Genomic DNA, 18,693 nt, shown 5'->3' on the forward strand with positions numbered 1-18,693 from the left:
ATCTGGAGATGAAATAATTGCAGTTCTTTTGATCTTTCATTGAGGGTTGTGTTTTTCTAACCTGATCATTCTTACTGCTCTCTGCTCCAGTTATCAACATAATTCCTGAAACGTGGTGCCAAAACCAAGGCACTGCAATCGTGGCTGATGCCTTAAAAATACTAAATAAAGCAGGAGGTTTACTTCACTTGTCTCACATAGCAGTTTCCTGTTACACACCAAATTCTGTATTTGCCTTTTTCCCCACAGAATGACACTGCTGCTCCATCCAGCTTGTCCTGTTGGGGGTTGTTTTCCCACAGAGAGGCTGTGCTACCACTGGAGCTCCATGCCCTGTGCCCACCTTGCATTCATCAGACAGGTGAGTAGGGGCTGTCCCCATTGTATTTTTGCATTGCCTTTTGGGTGGAGAGCACCCAAATGACATTAGGTTTGCTGTTTTATAACAGGGCTGTCTCATCCTTTCTGAACTGGCTATGTAGAGGTAGGGGGAATGTAAAACTGAGAGGCCAACCAAGCAGTAGTACTGCAGACACCACCACAAATTAATCGCTTTTATAGTCTTGAAATGCAGGTTATGCTTCTTGCCTACACTGTGCTGATCTCAAGGTAATGTCAGGACTTCAGCCACCAGCAGAGGGAGGTTCAAATATTTGTTCTAATGTCCATGTGTTCACTTGCTCTCATAGCAGAACGTTCTCTGTGGCGTTGATTCCTCTGCAAAGGAATCTCTGAATTCTTTTTGCTGGGCCCTGCAAGCCAGGATGTTTCAGTCTCCTTTTGTGTGATGAATGCTGTGATTCTCAGCATCATCCCTGGCAGGACTTCATGTTTGACTTCTGTTCTCCTGGACTGGGCTGACTGCAAGAAAGAGGAAAGGACAATCTGCAGCATCAGCTTTTGAGTACCTGAAGTGGGCCTGTAAGAAAGAAAGGGCAAAACTTTTTTGTCAGGTCTGAAGCAATACGATCAGGGGTTTTAAAGATACAGTTTTAAACTACAAGAGGGCAGATTTAAATTTAGATACAAGAAAATTGTTTATAATGAGGGCTGAGAAACGCTGGAACAGGTTGCCCGGAGAGGCTGCAGATCCCCCCTCCCTGGAAACACTGAAGACCAGACTGGATGGGGCTGTAATGAACCTGAGCAGAGGGCTTGGACCAGGTGACCTTTAAAGATCCCTCCCAACCCAAACAGTTCCATGATCTGCCGGGTAATAAACCGGTGTTGCGTTTCCCCTGATTTTCTACTCATCACCGTTTCCATCTGTTCTCTTCAAAACGCTCCAAACGAAGTTTTACTCACTGCAGGGCTGATCCTCTTCCTAGCAGCCGGTGCTGTTCTGGGTTCCCTCTGCCCACACCAGCTTCAGGGAGAAGCCTTTCCCACAGCCGATCCTGCCAGACCGCTCCTCCCCATTCCCCTTCGCCTGAGCCGCTCCAACCTCGGCTGCCGGGGGAAGGAGGAGGCTGATGGGGCCGGGCCGAGGGCCTCCCCTTCCCGGGCCGCTCGGCAGCCCCAGGCGGAGCCGCGGCGGGCGAGAGGCGGAGCCCGGGGACGAGGGAGGAAGAGCGGCTTGGGGAGGGGTGACGGCCGCCCGGCCCTTCTTCCCAACCCTTCCCTTCCCGGCCCTTCCCGGCCCTTCCCGGCCGTGCGGGTGACAGCTCCGTCCTGGCGGGAGGAGCCATCCCTGCTCCTCCTGCAGCTGCGGAGGGGCGGGCGCGGCGAAGGATCATAGAATCATAGAATTGGCTGGGTTGGAAGGGATCTCAGAGATCACCAAGTCCAACCCTTGATCCACTCCCGCTGCAGTTCCCAGCCCATGGCACTGAGTGCCACATCCAGGCTCTTTTGAAATATCTCCAGGGATGGAGAATCCACCCCTTCCCTGGGCAGCCCATTCCAATGTCTGACCACCCTCTCGGTAAAGAAATTCTTTCTAATGTCCAACCTAAACCTCCCCTGGCACAACTTGAGACCTCTTGTGCCCTCTTGTCTTGCTGAGAGTTGCCTGGGAAAAGAGCCCAACCCCCCCCTGGCTCCAACCTCCTTTCAGGGAGTTGGAGAGAGTGATGAGGTCTCCCCTGAGCCTCCTCTTCTCCAGCCTCAACACCCCCAGCTCCCTCAGCCTCTCCTCATAGGACCTGTGCTCGAGTCCCTTCACCAGCCCAGTTGCCCTGAGGATGAGGGGGAATGAGGAGGGATGAGAGGGTATTAGGGGGGTGAAGGGGGAGAACCGAGGCTGTGAGGGGCCCCACGTTGTCTCAGGAGCCCGGAAAGCGGGGCTGGGGTGCGGGGAGAAGCCACTGATTGCTGCAGGTGGAAGGGCGGGAGGGGATGGGGAGAGAAGAGGGGGTAGGAACGGAGGGGGAAGAAGCTTTAGCAGCTGGATGGATCCAGAGGAGGGTGAGGAAGATGGAGCGGGTGTCCTGTGAGGAGAGGCAGAGACAGTTGGGGTGGTTCAGCCTGGAGATGGGAAGGATACGGGGAGAGCCTATGGCAGCCTCCCAGTTCCTGAAGGGGATGCAGGAGAGCTGAGGAGGGACTTGTCACAAGGGCTTGTAGTGATGGGACAAAGAGTAATGGAAAGTAAAAGGAAGATTTAGGTTAGGCATGAGGAAGAAATTCTTCCCCACGAGGGGGGTGAGACCCTGGCACAGGCTGCCCAGGGATGCTGTGGATGCCCCTTCCCTGGAAGTGTTCCGGGACAGGTTGGATGGGGCTTGGAGCAACCTGGTTTCGTGGGAGATGCCCCTGCACATGGCAGGAGCATTGGAGCTAGATGATCTTTGAGGTTCCTGACAACTCCAACCCTTCTGGGATTCTCTTACACAGGTCACTGTGTTAAGCACCTCTTGCATCTGAAGCTACAGGAAAGTTTACGTGGTGATTGTCCAGACCTGGTACCTGAGCTCCCATCCCTGGCCCTGCCCTGCAGAGCAAACAGAGTCTGTCACAGAGCATTTTCCTGACATCACCTGACATTCTGTGCCACTCTACCTTATGCTGAGCTACATTATAAACAGTTTGTAGAGAATCCAAGAGATTCTAACTCAATTAGTGTGATTTCCATTCAAAATTCAGAAATTTTAATGTGAGTACCCAGGTTGAACACCTCTGATCCCTGCTGTAAGCACTAACACAATGACATATTTAATATATTTCCTTCTCATCATAATATAGATAAATAAAAGTAACTTAAAACATGGGATCTGCTTTAATTTCTGAAGAGCATTTGCATTCTTTGCTGGGTTGTAGAGATAAGTTGCAGTTGCATTCAACAGGAGATGCTTAAGAGTTGGTGTTGGATTTTTGTGTTTGAAACTCTATAGAACTGGCCAGTGGAATTACCACTGAATCATAGAAAGCAGTGATGGAAAAGCCCAGTTAGATCATCTACCCTTTCTCCTTCCTGGTGTAGGATTATTGTGTACCAGATACTTCAGTGCTTTTTCCAGTGTAGTTTTAGAAGTCTCCAGGGATATGCCTCATGCCTCTTCCTTCAGGCAAATATTCCATAACCTTCTGTACTTCACCGTTAGAAGTATTTTCCTGAGATCTGACCTAAATTTCTCCTTTCTTCAGTACATTCCATTTGCTGGAGATTTATTCCCTTAAACCATTTCTAAGTAATTCTAGTCACTCTTTGATATTGACATCTCTAACAAGTTGTGTTCTTTCTTAATGCTTTGTCCCTTAATCAGAACAGCTATCCATGCCCAGCCTGGCTTTTTACACTCTTACACCACCTCTGCTTTGCCCTGTAGTAATAAGGATTTTTGCTATATTCGTTTTACTTCTACCTTACATTCATTTGCTTGAGATTGACTTTTATGAGAGTGACTTTTTCATGATTAACATGCATGAAACTGCACTTTTTCTCTGCAGGAAAACTGTAAAAATGCTGTCATTGGCCACTATGGTTATTATCTTTCGGTGATGTACAGATAGAAATAAAACATTATCTCTAATTACCAGGCCTGCAGTTTTAGCCAGAAACTGTCTCCCACACCACCCTAATACATTCTGATTTCAGGGCAATTTAATAACTGCTTATGATGCAAAAGGAGTTTAAAAAAAAAAATAAATTCTTTCCTACTGTGCTGTGCCAAAACTGCAGCAGTTGTTTTACTTTGTAAGAGCAAAACCTAACAGAGGAAAACAGTTACCCATGATCAAATATTCAGTGAATATAGGATGAACAGTTCTGTAGAATTTGAAGGTAGCAAAGAAAATCACATTTTCAATAAGAAATCCTTGTTATGATCACCACTGGGACATTTCCTCCAGAAATGACAGGGCAAGGCAACATGAGGACATTTGAGATGAAGAGTGTTTTGAAAGTTGCAAACTTTTGATTTTAAAACTCCATCAGCTTTTACAAGCTTCTAACTGTCAGCTATTTGGGGGAAAGGGTAGGAGAGCCCAAACCTGCAGCTGCATTTCTCTTTCATGAAGGTTGGATTTAGTGATTACATCACATTTGGTGAAATAAGATACTTGTTATTTTTCTGAAGTCAGAAAACTCTGATGATTTTTCCTAGACTGTCTGGCAAGACTTGCTGGTACATGTATAAATCTTGATAGAAAGTCACCTTTTGTTCCTCTGCTAAAAATGAGAAACTCTTGTGGTTTGGGTCAGATGTTAAAAAAAATAGATTAAAGAATTTTGTTGCTTTCACCAGATGCTTAAAAGAGAGATTGTTGACTGCTAGGTTGCTGTCTGGTCAGAGTTTTGCAGCATGGCTTTATTCAGGGCTGAACTTCTGTTTCACATGCAAGTAAAACAGGAGATGTTTTCAGTTGGAACCAAGCTGGTGTATTTGTAAACATAAAATAACTTGGCTGCTATCAAATAATCCCACTGATTACTGAGCAGGCAGAGGAACAGGAATATACAAGTAAAGCAGATGAACAGAATCATCACTGAATAGGTGATGAATTTGCAAATTTAATTATATTGATAGCAAAATGGCAGTGAGGCATTTTTTCATGTGCCAAGACTGAAGACCTTTTGGTTTTTCAGTCTTGTGTTTGCAGAGCTTTTCCTTCACCACAGTCTCTCCTACAGAAATAATCTAAACATCTGATGGAAGGATGGAAGGATGGTGGAGTCAAGCTCCTGTCAGTAGCATCCAGTGACAGAACAAGGAGCAATGGGCTCAAACTGCAGTAGAAGAAGTTCCACTTAAACATAAAAAAGGCTTTTTCACTGTGAGGGTGACTGAGCACTGGCACAGATTGCCCAGAAAAGTTGTGGAGTCTTCATCCTTGGAGATACTCAAAACCCAAGTGAACACACCTCTGAGCCACTGGATCAAAGCAGGCAGCTTGGCAGAGGTATCTTTTTTTCCTCAGCTATTCCATGATTCTGGGCTTTGATTGGGAAAATCCCAATCTGACACCAGGGGAGGGGTAATTACACAGAACCACAAAATCATTCTGGTTGGAAAAGGCTTTCCATGACAATGTCCTCTGAGTTTGCCCCCTCAGTTGTTAGTGCTTTATAACACGAGTTGTGTGACAGTCTAAACATTTTTTGTTCAAATCTTAAGCTTGTTCATAGTTAGGAGGCTAAAAATTTTCCTTTAGCAAACACTGTTACCAGGTCACTGGGAGCTGCAGGTTGTCCAGAGGAGGTGGTAGCTGAGCCTGCTCTTGTTCAATAACATTCAGGTCAAGATTAGAATTTTATTTGAGGTGTGTGAGCCCATCCTTGAAGGTGGGAAAAGGGAAATTTGGATTGACCTTAAAGAGCACTAAGAAGGAATTAAGTTTCAGAAGATCATCAGAAGTTGAAAAGGCAGAATAGATAAATAGGTGCTACAGCTGTGTTTGTTTATGACTATATGGCTTCTGCTACTTCACCACTTTGCTTACTCATCATTGGTACCAGGTCACAGTGGGTGCAAAATGCTACTGAGGTGGCATTGTCCATGTGTGCACTTTTCCCTGGGCAACTTCCATAAATTACCACCACCTTTCCAGCAGTCAGACCTGGGCTCTTGTGTTGAGCACATCTCCCTCCAGTTCTCTTCCAAGTACATTTCTTTGTGTAACCTTGGGTGCACTTGGGTTTGTATTCTTTTTTTTTTTTTTTTTTTCTCTCTTTTTTTTTTTTTCCCTTTTTTTCTTTTTTTCTCTTTTTTTTTTCTTTTCACTGCTATAGAATGTGCATTGCTTTTCCTATCCTTGTGCTCTGCTGTGCATTTCTCATGCCTCCATCCTGTCCTCTGCCTGTTGCCTTAGCTTTAAGTGAAACTTAGTCAAAGTGGAATATGTGTGACAAAGAGAAGCACTGAAAGGAGTAAACTTGATTTATCAAGCTCTTTGAGGACATTTTTTCCTTGTACATTTTTCCAACAGCAAAGATGGTTCCATGTTTACCACTTTCCTCTCCATCCATTTGCTTATTCCTCCCTCTCTCTACCCCAGTTTACCACCCCTTGCTTCCCCCTTTTGCCATTGCTAATGGGATCAGGGAAATTAATCAGGATAAGCACTAGGCAAGGCTAACAGCAGAGGGCAATTTCTGACTCCTGTTTCAGTGCCAAAGCCAATAAAATGCAAAACTGTCCCCCTGGTGGTGCAGTCAGAGGTGGGGAAAGGCCAATGTGTGTGCTCAGAGGCAACGCTGGTGCAAAAGAAAAGTACAGCAGGAAAGCTGAGGCATTTCAGGCATGTTTATCCTCATGGGGAAAGTGGGAACAGTGAACCTGATAGGATTTCCTGCTCTGTATTACAGCACAAAAAAGCATCAGGACTTTGGAGTAATTATTTCAGTTGATGTTCTGACTCTTCTCCTCCAGGAAGGAAGGAAGGAAGGGAGAAAAGAGATATAAAACCAAACTCTGTTATCAAATTTTTGTATTCCCAGAGTGTAAAATCTATTCTGATAATATGTGCCTTGCTCCTATATCCCTTGGGCACTTCTGAAACTTTCATTTACTGTTGCTAACCACTGCACATGGCTGCAGCTTATAGTGATGCTCTACCCAAGAGCTCTGACTGTATATGCTGTGGGTTTATCAGTTTGTATTCTCCTCCTTTTGCAGAAATTTCTGTTTGTGAAGCCTCATGAGACCTCCCTCCTGCATTCTTCTGAAGTTCAGCATCGTGTAAGAGAAAACCCAGGGTGATTTCATGTGGCACAGGATTCCTTCAGACGAGCTGTAGCTACCTGTCTGTACAAGCTGACTCCACAGTTCCCTGTGTAATACAGTTTTACTGTCAGAATGCTACAATTCTGCAAGCCTGACGTGATGTGAGAAAGCAAATTCTGTTGTCCCCAACTACAGATTTTTCTGTTGTTTTGAGCAAAACACCCAATGCATCTGGTATTGCTTTCTTTAGACCTAAAAACCGATTCAAAGAGAGAGATTTAATCAGCACGTAAGTGCCCTCTGTGATCTTAGTGCTATCCAACTGCAAAGCATGGTTTGGCAGCTTGCACCATCTGCCTATACTTGATGTCCCTGCCCCTCAAATGCCTCAGGACACTGTTTAGGTTCCCCAGGAACTTTGGGGTGATGGCAGCAAGGATTCTGTGTTTTAAGAGAGAAAATCCTGCGCTGCAGGTGAAGTTCAAGGAGCTGCCAAGTACAATTCAGGAGTCAGGGGTTGAAATGCCCTGTTCTTTTAGTACTTCTCCTGGGGCAGGGAGGAGGGAATTGTTGCTCTCTTACTATAAGAAGGCAAGAGCCTGCTTAGGGATGTCCCCACAGCAAAGCCTGCGTGGTACTGTCTGGGCAGGAAGGTGCTCCTTGTTGTAAAGTGCTCTTGGTTGTAATTCTGCAGCTTCAGAGGAAGCTGTGGGGTGTGGGCAGTGCTTGAGCTGCTGATTTGAAGGGTACAATGGAGATGGAGAGAGTAAAAACAGTGGTCTAATTAGCCCCCACTTGAGTAAGATGTCTTATTTAAATCATTACATATTTCTTGATAGATGTATGGCCTAAATGAAGTCAGATGATGGGAAGGACATATTCAGATGCCAGGAAGTCCTGCCACAAAGGACTAAAACTTGAGTAACAGAAATCCCTCTAAAACTGTCTGGAAAACTATTCATTATTTATCTTGCTACTCTCAACGAAAGAAAAAAAAATTAGACTGATTTATGTCTGTTGGAAAGAAAAATGAAATTGAGCTGACATATTGCAATGCCTATTTTTGTTCTTACCATTTAAAATTACAGAGTTATAAGTAGAGCAGTGCAAAATGCAGCTATTTTGACTCTCATTGGGGTTCATACAAACATTTTCTTTGGTTTCAGCCATGGGATTCATCCCTTCACTCAATGTTGATTCTGCTTTGAATGCAGGGGATTCCCTATTTTGATTTTTAAACAGCTAAATCAATTTGGAGTTGAAGAGGTTTTGCTGACTACTGAGCTTAAGCTACATAGTTTTCTAATACCACTCAATAATTGTTTTAAGCTTGCCAAAAGAACTGAAAAATATTCTGTGAAGGTGGCTGTAGCCCTGATTTTGCAATGAAACCCCAAATGAGGCAAGTTTTGTCTGGCACTGGGCGTTGTGACAAAAGCTCTGGCTATAAATCTCTGGAAAAGAACATTTGTAATGGAAGTGGCTGGTGAATCCTAAACAGCAACAGAATGTGTTGCTATGAAATGTATGTGCCTAGAGAGGAAACAAATGATCCCACTCTTTCTTGATAGAAAAGCAGCAGCTTACTCAGAGCTATTCCCAGGTGCCAGAGTCAGGCATCAACTCCCTGTTCTGTGGTTACTTCCTTCTAAATTTTGGGCTCTCCAAGCAACCATGATCCATGATTTATGTCTTTAGCAGATGAAGCAGCCAAGGTGCATAGTTGAGGGAAGATGTAAAGGTAGGCAGGATTATCTGCTGGGCTGGATTATATTTATGGGAACAGCAGAACTGTGATGGGTGTGACTTGCTTTTTTTTTTTTTTTTTTTTTCCTTGCACTCTGCTTTTCAGCTGTAGACACTTTTTGGGGCCATCCAGATGAGTTATTTTATGTCATGAGGTGTCTGTTTCGTTCAGGTGTTGTCTGATCACATCAGCAGTTCTTTCAAACAAAATTTCTGAGCTTCACACCTCATACTTTCTATGGATGCTGTAGGTACTAGGCAGCTACAGCTGAATTGAATCTTGGAGACAACTCAAGGTTATTATGGCTGCTCACCAGTAGAGAGTATTAAAACTGGGATGCTTTTGAAAAACTTCTCAAATGCACTTTCTTGTTTAAAACATGAAGTTTCTTCATTCAGCACCATGAAAAAGTACCAGGAATCATGGTATGAATTGAAGTATGTCTAAGGGGCAGGCTTAGCTTTGGGATAGCTTTTATTTTTTATTTTCTAATTTACTTATAAATTCTCACTGATATCTTTCTCCTGAGCAGACTTAGGAGGTTAGAGAAAACAGCCTTCATTTTCTTTAAAATTTCTTGGCACTTCTTAAAGAGCTTGAAATTTTAACCTAAGTAATGAAGATTATTAACTACTGAATGAAGATTATTCTTCTGAAGCCTGACATCCTAGTGGCTTGACTAAAACCAGTGTCTGGCGTGGAGTTATGACCCTCAGCTGGTGACTCTTCACCCACAAAGCAGAGGTGCTGCTTGTGTGGAAGTTCCTGTCTCCATAGAAGCTTCCTAGAGAGGTGATCAATCCCTGGGCCTCTCAGGGTTTTAAGAGGCATTTGGACAATGCCCTTGGTACCACCAAACTTTCACTTTTGCCAGAAGTGATCAAGCAGCTGAACTAAACCATCACTGTAGGTCCTTCCAGGTGAAATTTTCTATTCTATGAAACAAATGCAATCTGTCAGGGTTTGACACTGGCCTGGCAATTAAACCCAAAAACAGATGCTCTGTATTAACCCCCCATCTCCTCCCTGATAAAGAAAGGAGAGAGAATAAGGGAGAGAGACTGATGGGCTGGAAACTAAACTACACAGCTTTAATGAAACAGTAATGATAAATAGGAAAAATTACTAAATATATACAAATACACAGGAAAATTGATCCCAGGTTCCTCCCCCCTTTCCCCCAGTAACTCTCAGGTCACCACCGAGGCTGCAGGGCAGCCCTGGGAAAGTCCAGGCTGGAATCCTGGAGTCAGCAGCAGTTGGGAGCTGGAAGCAGGAACACAGGGATTCAGGCTGGAATGGATCAGAACCACAGGCAGAGGAAGGGATGGAATCCTCCCAGGATGCTGAAGCAAACAGGGACAGGGGAAGAAGGGGAAGCAGGAAGGGATTTGACCCTCGTGATCCCCCAATTTATCCTGAGTATGAGGGGTATGGGATGGAATCCTCTGTTTGGTCAATTCTGGCATCTGTCTTGTCTGTTCCTCCCCAAAGGAGGCTGCAGGTGGGACCTTTTTACTCCTTCTGGAGGGCAAAATGTTCCTCAGAGCTGAGCAGTGTCCTTGGCTCTGCACACCAGGCTCTGGCTGTACCTATAACCATGGAGTTATCAGTCCCAGCAGCAGCCACTGACTGAGAAACTTGCTGTTAATTCCAGCAAGTGCAGCTGCTTACAAGAGACTGAGCTGAAAGCAAAAGCACAAGACAGAAAATCACCTTTATCCTGGCCCAAACCAGGACACAATCCCTTCAGTTTCATCCTACAGCCCTTGAGGATTCTCTCAAACTGCTCTTTTCAATGACTCTAAGAGAGCTGAGTGCTGGAAAAAGTTGTGACACTGAAGTTATTGGGAGCAGCTGTGTAAAGATTTGCACAGCAAACAGTGGCCAAGCTTTTAAAGCACCTGTACACATGAGCATCTCTTGCAGTGCTTGAGATCAGGTTTGTAGAGCCACGATGCTCTTCAAAGCTTCTGGAAGTGTCTTCAGACTTTTAAGGTAAAGTGCTAAGAATTTCTGGATGTGCTTTCAGGCATTTTTTTTGTATCCCAGCATCAAGGAAGCACAGAAAACTGGGCATCAGTGGTGTTTCCAGTTCAAAGTCATTGCATGCCTCAGTGTTCAATGCATTTGGCCTCACAGGTCTCTTGCTGAGACAAGGGTAGAGTTTTGAGTTGAGAATTTAGTGGTCTGTGATGGGGAGGTGAATTTCACCAAGGTAGTGCCTATTCTGCCATTGTTTCTCTCATTCATAAAATAAACATGTGAGAGAATATTGTGTACTGCTGATGCACAGCAGGCTGCTTTAATTTACTGGGTTTTAAAATACATATTTTGCTATAATAAAAAAATACGTAAGAATAACTTTAGTGCTTTCAGTAAATCCTAACTCAAAAGCACCTCGTGGCTCCAGATGTTTCTTAAGGTTGTCCTAGATCCTGTCTCCTCTTTATTCAGACCAAGAAACTGCCATTATTCCACCTGATTGTGCCTTGTGTTTCTGTGGAAATCAGGCTGTGGAGGGAGAAGGCTGAGACCACTCTGAAGGCAAGATGAAGACCTAGGAACTCAGGAGTACTCAGACACCTCCCAGTTTACATAGAGACAGGTTATCTGTGCACATGGGAGGGAAAGAGAGCAGATCTGAGGCTTATAAATCTGTATTTACTTAGGTGAATAAATAGCCTGGTTGTTGGAGATAAATAACTGTGCTCACATCAGAGCACCAAGGCTTATTTTATGGCAGGAGCATAAGTGTGATTTCATGTACATATCCCAGGCAGTATTATTGGCAGTGTGGCCCAGAGACATCCCCTGTGGTGGGTTTTTTGCCATGAAAAGAGTATTTTTTAAATAACATTTCCAAAACAGTAAAAATGCAAAGATATATATTTGTTAGCTGATGCGTTGTAAGAAATTAATTCAAAACTGGCATTATTTTTGAGCTATGAAAGCTCAGAAAAATACCTGATATTAAAAAAAAACTCATTGGCACCCAGGAGCTAAAAAAGTGGGTGTTTTTCTCAGCACAAAAAGAAAAAAATGCATATGGGCATAAACAGCTCCAACACATTCCTAAGGCCAGCTTTTAAATCTGTAAAAATAGGGAATGATTGTAAATGGAAGCAGAGTCAGTTTTTTAAATACATGAATGCTATGGATGCTGACAGAGTTTTATAATTTTTGGAGATGAGTTTTTGTTTGCATTAGCCATAAATGTACTAATTTGAAGATATAGTAGAAATTCAGGTCTTAATTATCAAAGTAATACTGACAAAAATGGTCTGAGTTCATATTTTATGTAATACTTTTTTTAATAACCATGTCTATTAAAGACATCCACTGGAAGTCTGTAACACTTATTTAAGAGGGAGAAAAATTAAGAAAGTTCTCTAGCAATCATTTATTGAGTTTATTATTATGGACTGTTAAAAGAGAGCTTATGTGTGCAACATGAACAGAAATTCTTCTCAAATTGAAATCAGACCCACAAAACTTGCTTTTTTTCATTATATGCTAGGTTTTTAAAATTAATATTTAAAACTATACAAGAGAATAACACAGTTTTACTTTCTTCAGGATTTTTAAAGGCAATCAGGCCAGGCAGAGAACTATTTCTCACCACCTATACTCAGAGTGTGACCTCTCTAGCAATGTTGAAGTGCAACAAAAAATTAACAACTTCCTATACTAAGTCATTCCTGTAACTAGAGAAAGAAAATCCACATCCAAAGTGACTGGATTACAATTTGTAATAAATCCCCCAATGTTTTCTACTGGCTTTGTCAGGTGGTGTTTGGTTATGGGACAGACTGGGGCAGAGGGAGGTGGGAACAGAATCCTGAAGATGATGGTCTGGGAGAAAACTTCCTTCCAGGAACTGAGTTTAAATTCACCATTTTGTTGCCTGACTGTGGTTGACATTGTTGTGATTTTTTTCAAAACTTAAATGAAAGTAATGGGATTTTTATCACTGGAATTTGGAGAGGCCTCACGTTTTCCATGCCTGTAGCCTTGATGACTCTTTTGGCAGCTCTGCCAGTGCTAAAAGGGATAACTCAGCACTGTCAGGGAATTGAGCTGTTTCATCACTGACATAAGAGGCCAGCATAACTCCATGGTGACTGCTGTCTAAATGACTTGTGGAGTTTCTTCATATACTTTTTGATTGAAGAGTGATAACTCAGGCAATGAATTATTTGGCATCAGGCTGAGACATTCTGTTTTCTTTTTATAAATCCTACAGCACCTTTCAGCCACCTCTTTTTAAATAAGGCTATGGGGGATTAGGGTCTAACGTGCAGGGTGGAATCAACCCAAAGGATGGGTTGGATTTTGCTGTCATTCCTATGCTTTGTCTATTTTTTGTTGTTAAATGATAGTTCTTGAAAGTAGTGTTAAGAAAGGGGTGGGTGGGCTAAAATGGGTGGGCTAAAAGACTTTTTTTTTTTTTAACATCTTCATGTTACAACCTAGGTGTATGACAGGGCATTTCATTCCTGGTGGTGGTGGCACTGTCTCTTCCTGAAAGCAGACCACATTATCAAAGAACCCAGAGAGGGGAAAAAGGAGAATAACAGCAGCCTGACTGTATGGTGTTGGATGCAGAATACGTATCCAAGAGGAGGGAAAAGAATAAAAGAGTTTCTACAACTGAAATATTTTCTACAACAAATCACATCTCAAATAATCTGCATTAGAGATTTAAGTGTAGGCTACCACTGTGCAAGGTAGAAAGTTGTTGTACAACTGGTGGAATTACACTGTGAATCTGACAGGATTTCATCCAAGGTTTTGGATGGGAGCAGAAGCAGTTTCCTTGCTGATTATCCAAGTTGGTCACCATAGAGTTTTCTTTGCAGGGTTCCCCACATAACACAGAGGCAGTGGAGTGCTAAATGCCATCTGAAGGGTTGCAGAGGTGCTTCAGACATCCCCTTACTGATTTTATTAAAGTAAACCAGATAAATCTTACACAAAGTTCCCTTTAAACTTGGAAATGACAGTGCATGGTTGTATGGTTGGTTTCTAAAACTATGCCAAGTTCAGGTTTTGTTGAGGAGAAAAAGAATTATACATAAGGAGAAAAAGTTAAACAGAGGGCTGTTGTATGTACAACCTGAGTCAAAAGACTTCCCAGTGTCCCTAATGGGGTAGTTCAGTGGTTGTCACCTGGGTTTATTTCATGTGAGATCCAATCTAAGAGTCAGTGACCCAAAGCAAGGGAGAAGAGGATTGTGACAGGTTCAGTGTTGCCATTCTTCACTTTTCTCTGACTCTTATTCTTATCCTCTTCTAATTTTTTCTCCATGTGTATTTATAGGCTTTAATTTATATCCTTGTTGTCCAGGATGTGCTTCTACAAGGAAAAGAGGGAGTTGTGGTCTTCCTTGAGCATAGATCCTATGAGGAGAGGCTGAGGGAGCTGGGGGTGTTGAGGCTGGAGAAGAGGAGGCTCAGGGGAGACCTCATCACTCTCTACAACTCCCTGAAAGGAGGTTGGAGCCAGGGGGGGGTTGGGCTCTTTTCCCAGGCAACTCTCAGCAAGACAAGAGGGCACAAGAGGTCTCAAGTTGTGCCAGGGGAGGTTTAGGTTGGACATTAGAAAGAATTTCTTTACTGAGAGGGTGCTCAGACATTGGAATGGGCTGCCCAGGGAAGGGGTGGATTCTCCATCCCTGGAGATATTTCAAAAGAGCCTGGATGTGGCACTCAGTGCCATGGGCTGGGAACTGCAGCGGGAGTGGATCAAGGGTTGGACTTGATGATCTCTGAGGTCCCTTCCAACCCAGCCAATTCTAGGATTCTGTGATTCCTCACTGTCAAGCAACAAACTGTGAACTTTTTATTCTAAGCAGCACCCCTGAATCCACGGCAGAGGCTGCAGCAGGGCTCCTGACCTTCAGGAAACTTAGGGCATGTTTGGGACAGAAAGCTGCCCACTCCACCAGAGCAGGCAGCACTGAGATAATCTCCTGTGGACAGGAGGACGTGGTGCATTCAGAGTGGCTTTCAGGAGTCCATAGGTGTGCAGCCATCCTTCTCAGAGCACTCTTTTAAGTGGCTGCTCCAATGATGCCATGATGAGTGCTACACTGTGCTTACAGTAGATCCTGCCTTTTATTCCATTTTTTTAAAATTCTGTCCATGTTAGGGTTGCAGGAAGGTCCCGGGTTTCAGCTCTGAATTTCCTCTCTGTGATTCTGACATTCAGATTTATTGATGTTTGATTTTTTTTTTTTTCACCCAAACAAAACCTGACTTTTATTTTCTAATTCATATCCCCTCTTTCTCCACAGCAAAATCTGCCAATCATGGCAAATGACATGAATGATTCTGTGGAGGTTAGGCCAAGATTGCTGAACTCATTTTCATGCATGGCTACACAAAGGATTGAACCACATGCTCCAGAAGTGGAAGGTTAGTGATTTTAGATAATTTTAAAACGATTGCATAGGAGTTGATACAGCTACTGCCAGTCTACCTAATCCTGTTCTTTGTTGACTCTGCCCTTGCAGAGACACTGCTTGCTGGCAGTGATTAAGGGCAGACATTGCTTTTCCTGATGCTGATTCAGCAGAGCTAAGAAGCAGTGAATTAGTAATGACTGTAAGGGAATTTTAATTATTGGTAGAGTACCAAATTCCTATTGTTCCTGTGTCGTGAAGATCAAATTCAAATCAAGCTGCTGTGCCAGGCAATGCAGGAGTGGTGACAGTCCTCTTTCTGTGGTACCAGACAGAAAAATGGGGAAACTGTATCTAATTTTTGTCTTCTCAGTGTCACTGCTGCAAAATTGTAGGAACCATGTAAAAATAAATAAGTTTCTAGAGCTGCTATACATTCTAATGGGCTGTACATTTAGTAACAAAATGGTGTGGACATCTAAGAAATAACTAACTCTGCCACTTCAGTGTCTTAGCTGTTGATGGAATTATACTCTGTACTCTTCAGGTCTCTTCTTGGTGGTTTTTTTTTTCCCTGTCTGCACAGAGTTAGATGCTTTCATACTCAACTTGATTAATTTTCACAGATCATGAATTGCCCCTATGCACACAAAGGTACCTAATCCATACAGCAGCTGAATGGTGTGACTCTGAGGTAGATATTAAAGCAGCAGCATGCTATTAAACACCAAAGAAGCCCCAAAAAGAAGCTTTATTTTATTTTTCAGCTGGCAACATGCATAGCTACGTTTGGAAAAAAATGGTAAAATGGAGTTAAAACTGGTAAAATGGAGCTAAAGGGAATAACTTTTGGGTATCCCAGCTTGAGATGATCTGCAACACAACTTGGCTTAGCATCAAAACATTACTAAATAAAATGACATTTATGTGTGCAGGAGTGCTGGAAGGACTAATAAATGCTGCCCACTGGGTAGTGTGCAATTCAGCTTTTTCCCTTCTCCCTGAGACATGCAAAACTAAGACTTTTTTACTAAATTCTGAATGAGCAGCATAAATTCAGAGAAGAAATGGGAGTCAGACAGGGGAAGTGGAAAAGAAGTAACTGTACATCTCATAGGACAAGAATGAGGTAAAAAGCCCTGTACACATTGGTTTTGGTGCTACACCATGGAAAAGTTAAAAATATTGTTGTTTATATCCTGATTTATGTGGTATTGGTTATAGACTGGGTACCTAGGCTTTGTTATTCTTGGTCTGCAGTGTCAGATTTCTCTAGAATATGTATCCCAGGAATCCTGGGAACATCCATGAGCTCAGAGCCCCAACAACTTTGGGTCTGTATTGCCTTATTCAATTAGAATGCCTTGGTGAGCTATGAAGTGCAAAACAAGCTTAAGAAACTAAGAAATTACCTTAAAATATCTGCTGCATGAAAATCATGCTACGTTTTTTTGTTACAACACAAATACTTGCTGAATGCAGACAAAAGAGGGGCTGAAAATAAGGATGCAAACACCTCATCTGGGCAACTTCACCACATAAAATGAAGGATAATTATAATAGAATTATTTGAAAGCAATGGCCCCAACAGTTTGCAAAGTTACTGGTTCCTAGTAAATAAAGGAGATGCCAATATAGAAAGCAGAATGAAATTAAGAATCCCAGGTTACTGTCTTTTGTCACTTCACTGCTCTGTGACTCATAATTTCTCTGCAAAGAGGAGTAATGATGCTTAGGAGGGTTTGAGAGCTACATGCAATAAATGCTAATTATTATCAGTGTATATTTCAGGCAAACTCAGAAATGAGGTCAGATCCCAATGAACCCTCACTTGTGTCTGGTTCTATCTGGGAAGAACCAGAACCTTCATAGTTGTTTCTCAGCATTGTGATTTGCACAATTATATACAATGAAAAAAAAATATATATACTCACACACATAAATATATATATATCCATATATGCATAGATATGTCTTGCTGAACATTTAGACTGCTCTTTAAGAATAACACTCTCAAATTCAGTATCCTAGGGAAGAAATAGAGGCCAAAATATCCACCACTGTTGTGTTCATTTCAACATGGTGAACTGTGCAAAAAGCAAAGAGTGGCACCCAGGACAATTAAGTCCATGAAAGGGGAAACTACAGAAGGACAGGAAAGAGGAAGCACAATGCCAGCACACACAATTTACTAGAGATGCCTGAGAAAGTAAAAAAGAAGAAGTCATGGCCAAATAGCAAAATGAGGCTACAGAAAGGAAGACAGTGTCATTCCAAAAGCTGAAGACATATCCAAATGAAAAAAAAAACAAAACAACCAAACAACATACTGACAGATAAACTGGTAAATTTATTACTGAGCAGAGCAAAAATTAGTCTGAGGCCTAACTAGCTAAGTAGTTATTTATTGAATAGCCAAGAATACTAATTTTGAAAAAAACAGGACATAGGGGGAATGTAAGAAGAGGTCTGCAGAACTGAGAGGTGTGGGGAAAAGGGGATTGGGATTAGCTTTTCACTGTCTCTTCTAATACAAGCAGGGGGGCTACTGGAAGCAGTTAGCAAGAGCTTCATTCAGAAAAAAAGCAGAGGAACCATTTGTTCAGACAGCTTATGTGGACCTGGGATATTCCTCCTCAAATGACTTTTCTGGATCAAGGAGTTTGTAGAGATGCAAGGAGAGACTGGAAGAAACCATGGAAGAGACACCATAGAGTCTACTAACCAGGTAAGTCCCATAAAGTAACTTAAGGTTTGAAGGCTGGGAGGCAGGATGTGTTTAAACCATTCTTATTTTTCCTGAGTGTCCCATCCCATGGTTACTGTGGAAGCCAGAGCTCTGTGCTAGCTATCTGTGGTCTGAACCAACCATACAGAGGTTCATATGTAACCTCCTTATTGTACACCAAAGTCAGAATTGAATAGATGAAGCTATAAACAAATATATTTATAGCTTTCAAGCTCCCTAAATAATGGTAATGTTATGAACAATAATGACCAGGAGGAACCTTAAGAAATCACCTAATCCATCCCCCTGCTCCATGACAAAAATCAGTTTGTGTCTTTCCTGACAAACCTGTTCCTGAAACTTTCCATGATGGAGATTCAACAGCCTCTAGAAGTGATCTATTTCAAGTCCCACTGTTCACACTATGAGAGGGCTCTTTTTTTTTCTTTCTAACTGGAATCTAATCAGCTGTTGCTTGCTGTAAACCATTAGTTCACTGCAAGCCTGAGCTAAGATGGAAGGCGTCCTAGACTTCTCATGAATGTTGTCCAGTAACTTTAGTGACTCTGGAAATAGCCTGAATGCAGCCTTGGGTTTTAGTGTAGCTTGTAGTTACAGGGTTTTGTATTTTTGTTAATATGGCAAAGCATGAAAAGGGGTCTTTCCTTTCCTTTTAGGGAGTTTATGTTATTTTCATTTCTTACCTCT

At 42.6% G+C, this 18,693-nt stretch overlaps 1 long non-coding RNA gene across 1 annotated transcript; it reads right to left on the reverse strand.

The window, feature by feature from the left end:
• Window positions 1-299: 299 nt before the first annotated feature.
• On the reverse strand, window positions 300-1,529 carry LOC139800565 (uncharacterized). The gene is made up of 2 exons (XR_011727795.1): window positions 1,306-1,529; window positions 300-861 (listed from the first exon to the last, which is right to left on the reverse strand). It is a non-coding gene; the product is annotated as an uncharacterized lncRNA (long non-coding RNA).
• Window positions 1,530-18,693: the final 17,164 nt, after the last annotated feature.

Source organism: Heliangelus exortis, chromosome 10 (assembly GCF_036169615.1).
Source record: "Heliangelus exortis chromosome 10, bHelExo1.hap1, whole genome shotgun sequence".
NCBI lineage: Eukaryota > Metazoa > Chordata > Aves > Apodiformes > Trochilidae > Heliangelus > Heliangelus exortis.